The sequence below is a fragment of the Physeter macrocephalus genome, chromosome 6 (genome assembly GCF_002837175.3).
Source record: "Physeter macrocephalus isolate SW-GA chromosome 6, ASM283717v5, whole genome shotgun sequence".
Lineage (NCBI taxonomy): Eukaryota > Metazoa > Chordata > Mammalia > Artiodactyla > Physeteridae > Physeter > Physeter macrocephalus.
Genome location: NC_041219.1, coordinates 88481759 through 88489556, shown reverse-complemented (window position 1 = coordinate 88489556; position 7798 = coordinate 88481759).

The window sequence follows — 7798 nt, the reverse complement described above, 5'->3', positions numbered from 1 at the left end:
GCGGCAGCCACAGGTAAGCGCGGGGCGGGGGTGGGACGGGCTCCCCTGTCCCCGGGCAAGGGGAGGGCGCGGGGGCGCGGCGCCGGCGGGGACGCCAAGCCGGGTTGCGCGCCTGGTGGGGGTCGCGCGGGACAGCCAAGGTGGGGGAGGGGCGCGGAGGGCGCGCGGCGGAAGGGGGAGGGGCTGCCCGCGGTTCCGGTTCTCCTGCTTTGGCCCCTGGCGCCCCTTCAGTCGACGGTCTTCTCCTGCCTCCCTCTCGCCTGCTGCCCCCCCCCAATGAAAATTAAACCGAAGACCTCCTGCCGCAGGGTGGCTTTCGCCTCTGAAGCCGCCCCTCTGTGGCCCAAGGCGAGCGCCCTCCGTCGAAGGTCTCGGGGTTGGGGCGGGAGCCGCGGGGAGGGCGGCGTGGCCTTGGCCTCCGCGCGTCTTCCGCCGAGCGCGGCCCGAGACCGGTTATCTCCGCCCGGGACCCCGCAGAGCGCGCCGGGCGCCCTCGGGGTGCAGGGCCCGGGACGCTCGCTGTGTGGGCAGAGCCAGCCCTTATCCTCTGGGAGCTTCTAGTCGAGTGGGGAGACAGACAGTAGAATAACCACACACACCCTAAACAATCACGGAAATGTGCAGCCGACAGGCGAGGAAGGGGAGTGTGGAGTGACAGAGCTCGTCTGTTTACCTCCGGACAGAAGATCAAACCGAGCAAACGTTTTCTTTGATTTTCTCCTGTATCGCAAAACTAAGCATGGTATTTCATAGCGTCAACTACGCCGTGGAGCGTCCCGCTTGATCTCTTTACAATTATTGTAGATGTTAATCACTAGTTGTTTTGTCAGCTTTTGAGGCGTAATGGGCTAAAATAGTCATTGGGAGCCTTTACGTTTCTGAGGCTTCTTCAGCATAGATTTGGCAAGCATCTGTCAAACTGGCCTCGTTTGTGGTAAGAGTTTGTACACTATGTTTGCTTATGTTCGCAAAATTCGTTTTATCCTGAAAATTTCATTACCAACAGAATTATGCAGTTTTATTAAAATGCTGCTTTTCCTATAGACTTTATAATATGCAGTTTACTCGGTGTCTCAATTAGAATCACTACTGTGTTGCTAAAGACGAGTATGTTAGGTCTGTTATTTGCAGTTGTCCGTTAAGGTTCGGCTTCGTCTGTGCTACATCTGTGCAGTACTACTGTATCACCAGTAGGTGGTAGTACCTTCAAAAAATGCGCTTTTTTTCACATGTCATCCTATTTATTTATACTAATGAATTTTCAGCTCTAAAGTAGGGTGTTGTCTTGTGCCTGAATTTTCCTGTTTCTAAAGCTAGGTTGGAGTAATTGTCTAAAGATATTTTGTTAACCATTATTTCTATCAGTTTTAAGTAGGTAAACCCAACTAAACACATTGATTTATTCAGCAGTAGTAAGTGCAAGGTATTATATTGGGAACAGGATGTGGTCTTTGACTCCCTAGAGCTTGCATTCTGGTAGGGAGACAGAAAACAGGCCATTACTGTACTGTGATAATAAGTGCCATGAAAGGTGGGGGAAGCATGTGCTGTGGGGATACAGCCAAAGCTTCTAGACCAGTCTAAAGGAGTCATGAAAGTTTGCCTGGAAGTATAACTCATAGGAATAGGCCGCTTGAAGAGGAATTGTGTTTCTGGCAGACGGAATGGCATACATGAAAGCCTGAAGGTGAGAGAAAGCAGTGCAGGCACATTTGAAGATCTGAAACAAATTCAGTATGACTAATAGCAATTTTGAGGGGAGATTGTGAGTTGAGTTGTGGAAATGTTGAGCAAGAGACTTCTTGCCCGCAGTCTTCTACATCATCTATAGGTGGAGAAACTTAAGACCCTCTTCATTCATCAGATGAGAAAACTATATTTGTTGATGTTTACTATTTTACTGCATACGTGACAGTCTCTGCTGGGCACAGAGCATACATTCACAAGATAGAGGCCCTGTTCTTAGGCACCTTAAGACTGGGGAAAACAGACATGCCTATAAACACAGTTCAGAATGTTAAGTAACCTCACTAGAAATATCTGCAAGGCACAGTGGAACAAGCATTAAGGAAGGAAGGACCTAGAGCAGTTGGGAACATAATGTTTGGGATGAAACTTGAAAATGAGGAGTTTGCCAGGTGGACAAGTTGGGAATGTGAAGGTATTCTTGGAAGAGGGGCAGTGTGGAATGAAAGAACATGGATTTTGGCTTAAAACAGTTCTGGCTTCAGATCTTGCATTCACATCTTACTGTGAGATCCACAGAAATGGCAATTTCTTTGAGCCTCAATTTACACACCTCTAAAATAGGGAATCCAAAAACATAATAATAAGGAATCCAGGTGATGATATATAAAGAGCTCTTAGTTTAGTGCCTAGCATATGTTCTTTTCTTATGCTTTCTTAAAAGTGCCATGCCTTTACTTTTAACATTCTTCGTATGTCAGCAGGATCGCAGCCTGCTGTGATTTAGCTCCCCAAATTCATTCCCATTGATGGTACTTTTTTTTTCTTCTTTCAGTCTGTTTATTTTATTCATTTGAAATCCAGTTCGATTCTTTTTTTTTTTTTTTTTTTTTTTTTTTGCCACGCTGCGTGGCTTGCAGGATTTTAGTTCCCCGAACAGGGATTGAACCCTGGGGCCACGGCGGTGAAAGCACCGAGTCCTAACCACTGGACTGCCGGGGAACTCCCCCATTGATCGTACTTTTGAAGCTGTGTTTCACTGCCCACTTGTGATCCTGCCCAACTTGGGATTGTTTCATGTTAAGCTTCCATCTGCTGCCTGGAGCTTACTTTATTTTTACAGAAAATGTATGCATAAAATTCTGTGTTGAGCAAGTTTTTAACAGATTGTTAATCTTAACCTTAATTTTAGGAATAATAGCTTTAAAAAGTAAGCAAATAGGTTACATTCTGGTAACATCACTAAAAAAATATGTATGTATTGTTAATAATGAGCCGAAGGTATAAGGCTGCTTTCATTTTGGAAAAAAAACTGACTCGTTAATTCCTCTTTAAAAAAAATCATAGAAAATAGGCTGTCTTCTTTTCTGTAGGAAATATAGTTGTAGTAATTGTCCAAAGTGTTATTTGCTGACTGTAGTGGCTTTTACTATGAAATGTCTGATGTTTTGTTGATGATGTTACTTTCCACTAGATATAAGATTTCTTAATATTCTTATGGGGGAAAATCAGTGAGTCACAGTGAAACAGAAAAGTATCATTTTCAGTAATTTAACAAGGTATTATAAAATCTTTTATAGTTTCTTTCAGTGCTTTAGCACTACATCTTTTTTTTTCCCTCTCTGTTTTATATTCTTATGTCTTCTGAAATGGAGTGTTTAAAAAGGCATTTTCAGTAGCTATAGTATGTAGAAAGTATAAAATTCCATCTTTGATGCTGTCTGTATGTTTAGTCTTTGGGATTACACTTCTCTTAGTGTAGATTAAAAATCACTCTTCCTAAAGAAGGGACTATATATAGCTTAAAAGCAGTGCAAGAAACAACAAGGGAAACACTAGATGAACTTGTCAAAATTTAAAGTTTTTAAAATAATCATAGTTACGTCATACTGGAAACATTTGTATCAAAATGAAAGACATAAAATTTATATGAAGAAATAATATAGGGTAATAAGGAAAACACTAAGATCTGATAGATGGATGGACAAATAGTATGAACAGAGAGCTCACATAACTAATGGAGAATTAAAGAAATGTAAAACAATGTACCATTTTCCATCTATCAGGTTAGTCATGACTAAAAAATTCACGGGACTTCCCTGGCGGTCCAGCAGTTAAGACTTTACCTTCCAATGCAAGGGGTGCAGGTTCAATCCCTGATCAGGGACCTAAGATCCCACATGCCTCGGGGTCAAAAAACCAAAACATAAAACAGAAGCAATACTGTAACAAATTCAATAAAGACTTAAAAAAAAAAACCCTGAATTCTTAAAAAAAAAAAAATTCCCATTGCTTTCTCATGTGCTTCTGGTAGACTATAATTCTTTCAGAAAACCTTAAATATTCATACTCCTTAACCAAGTAATTCTCATTTTTAGAATATATCCTACGGAAATAATTTTAATTACAGAAAAAGCTTTATATACTAAACATATTAATCTCAGTGTTGTTTCGTTTGGTAAAAAAAATGTGAATTATGTACATTCACTGGATGGAATATTATGTAGCATTTAAATATGTTTCTATTTGAAACCTAGAAAATATTTGTGATAAATGACAACAGGATACAAAATTGTATGTACAGTATGTTTTATGATTTTTTAAAAGTTGTGGAAAGAGAAGACTGAAAAGAAATTAGACAATATCGTAATTAAGTTTTTTTCATCCTTTTTCTATTGTATATTTTCCATGTTAGAAAAAAAAGGCTAATGACATATTTAGAGGGAAAAGCATTAGAAACACTTTATGTTTGAGGTGATTTTATACCTTTTCTCAATGGCTAAACACAGTAGCATTAATCCAGAGTTAAGAATGAATTTATTTTCTGCTGTCCAAAAGGGGAAAAAAAAAGAGAAGAAAGAATATGCAGGCTTAAACTTCACAATTATTAAATTAATGATGCTAAGGGCCAAGTACCTAGTTGCCCCCCCTCTCTCTCTCTAAAAATTCTTTGAATTGTGGTAAAATACACATAAAATAAAATTTACTATCATAACCATTTTGAAGTATACAATTCAGTAATGTTAAGTACATTGCATTATTGTGCCGCCAATATACAGAACTTTTTCATACCCATTAAACAACAACCACCCATCTCCCCCTCCCTCCAGTCCCTATTAATCACCATTCTATTTTGTTTCTATCGGTTTGACTACTAAGTACTTTAAATAAGTGAAAGCATTCAGAATTTGTCTTTTTGTGACTGGTTTATTTCACTTAACATATGTCCACAAAGTTCATTCATGTTGTAGCATGTGTCACGATTTCCTTTCCTTTCTTTTTAAAGCTGAATAATATACCATTGTATATGTATATCACATTTTGTTTATTCATTCATCCACTGATGAATATTTGAGTTGCTTCCACCTTTTGACTATTGTTAATAATTCTCCTATGCACATAGGTGTACGAATATCTCTGTAAGACCCTGCTTTCAATTGTTTTGGATATACACCCAAAAATGGGATTGCTGGATCATATAGTAATTCTATCTTTAATTTTTTGTGTTACGACCATATTGTTTTCCATAGCGACCGCACCATTCTACACTCCCAACCACAGTGCACAAATGTTCCAGTTTCTCCACATCGTTGCTAACACTTATTTTGTTTTTTTTAAAAAAAATATTAGCCATCCTAATGGGTGCGAGGTGATATCTTAATGTAGTTTTGATTTGCATTTCCCTAATAATTAGTGAAATTGAGCATCTTTTCTTTTGTTTGCTGGCCGGCCCTCTCTCTTTTTATGTCTTTTCACATAATTAGAAAAACCTTAAATTCTACCCAAATCTTTTACCAGCCTCTTTTAAGTAGTTCTCCTATTTGATATATTCCATCTCTCATAACCCATTTATTCTCATTCTTACCCAGCCTACATGTCCTGCAATTGATTATCTAGATCATCTAGATCTTTAAAAACTCCTTAGTTATGGTTTCATTTATTTATTCTGTTCAACCTTTGCTCAATAAGTTCTCTATATTAAACTATGTATGCAATTAGAAACTGTTCCCTAGGGGACTTCCCTGGCAGTCCAGTGGTTAAGACTCCGCACTTCTACTGCAGGGGGCACAGGTTCAATCCCTGGTCGGGAACTAAGATCCCACATGTTGCACGGCAAAAAAAAGAAAAGAAACTGTTCTGTAGACTGTAGAAAAGAATGCTTGGGCTTCCCTGGTGGTTAAGAATCCACCTGCCAATGTAGGGGACACGGGTTCAAGCCCTGGTCCGGGAAGATCCCACATGCAGTGGAGTACCCAAGCCCGTGCGCCACAACTACTGAGCCTGCGCTCTAGAGCCCGTGAGCCACAACTGCTGAGCCCATATGCCACAACTACTGAGCCTGCGCTCTAGAGCCTGTGCTCCGCAACAAGAGAAGCCACCACAATGAGAAGCCCGCGCACCGCAACGAAGAGTAGCACCCGCTCGCTGCAACTAGAGAAAGCCCGCACGCAGCAACGAAGACCCAAGAAAGCCAAAAATAAATTTAAAAAAAAAAATTTTTTTTTAATTTAAAGAAAAAAAAAAAAAGAAAAGAATGCTTGTGTTCCTGCACAGAAGACTATCTTATGTATACCATTTATTAAATTTAAACATGTTCATGTGGCTCAAAATTTTAAAAATTTAAAGGAATATGCAAGGAAAATCTCTTTTCTCTCTCTGTACCATAGCTACCAATTCTCTTCCATGGAGGTAACCAAGTTACCAATTTTTAAACAACTATAGAGTATACTATCCATATTCTGTAGCACTTTTTATTTGCCATTTTAAAAGGTCTTATCATAGGTCACTACACACCCAGAGCAAAGGTGTGAAAACATGAGTCTGGATAAATTGAGCTCAGCCCTTAGTATAGAAAAGCCTGTCTTGTTCCTCTTATAAAGTATGCATGTTAAGAAAAGAAATGTCTTAAGATTTTTTGAAAATGAAGTTAGACAGCATCTTTTAACTGTTTTTTTTCCCCCTTACAGTTGATTATGGAAGATTCTCACAAGAATAACGCTTCAGAGACAGCACCTCAGTCTGGTTCAACAGTTCATTATTTTCTGTTATACAAAGCATATTTAGCGTTTTAACATGTATATACTTCTCAAAACTTGGGGAGGTAGAGTTCATTTTATGCGGTACATGATTATTTTAGATTTTTTTTCAGACTAATTTTGTTGCTGCAAAAGAAAAATGAAAAATTATTTGGCCCTTTGGGCTGACTTGAAATAGAGACTAATAGTTTCAGGAGGCAAACCATCTTCAATTCAACAGATGTATTGTGGATATAAAGGAAATATTTTTGCTGAACTGGAAAATAGGCATATTCATTAGAGAATTTAAATTGACAGACATGTATATTGCAGAACTGATGATATTTTAAAAATTTCAAATTGTCTGATCCATGTACCTGACCCACTTCAGGGAAAACAACTGGAACTAGGTATTGCCAGTGACAGGATTTGAACTTTCAAGTAAAAATTAGAATTTTGGATAACTTGTATTCACCATTGTGAACTTGACAGCTTCCCAGTAGCTACCAACTTTTTCGTTACAAAATTGTGTTACAAAATCATGCATGGTATAAGATCCATTCAGAATGCAAGATACACCAATGGATTTTAATGTTAACAGAATACAGAGTTCAAATTGTACATTGCAGACAACCTTTAAGAAATTACAACCTGTCAAGTTTTAATGTGGTTTCAGAGGAGAATATCCACAGTTATCTGAAAAAACAATTAAAACACCCCTCCCTTTTCTGACTGCATACCTGAGTGAGGCCAGACTTTCTTCATATACCTCAACAAAACAACATATGGCAAATATTTAATGTAGAAGCAGATAAGAGAATTCAACTGTTTTCTATTAACTCGAACATTAAGGAGATTTGCAGAAATGTAAAACAGTGTCATTTCTCTCACGAATTTGCGGGGGGGATATTTAGTCATATTAGTGAAAATATATCATTTATGTTAACATGTAACGGATTTATGATTGTTGTTTTTATTTATTTTTTATAACTTTATTTTATTTTTGGCTGTGTTGTGTCTTTGTTGCTGCGTGCGGGCTTTCTCCAGTTGCTGTTTTTATTTTTTTTTTATTTTTTTATTTTTTTTTATTTTTATTT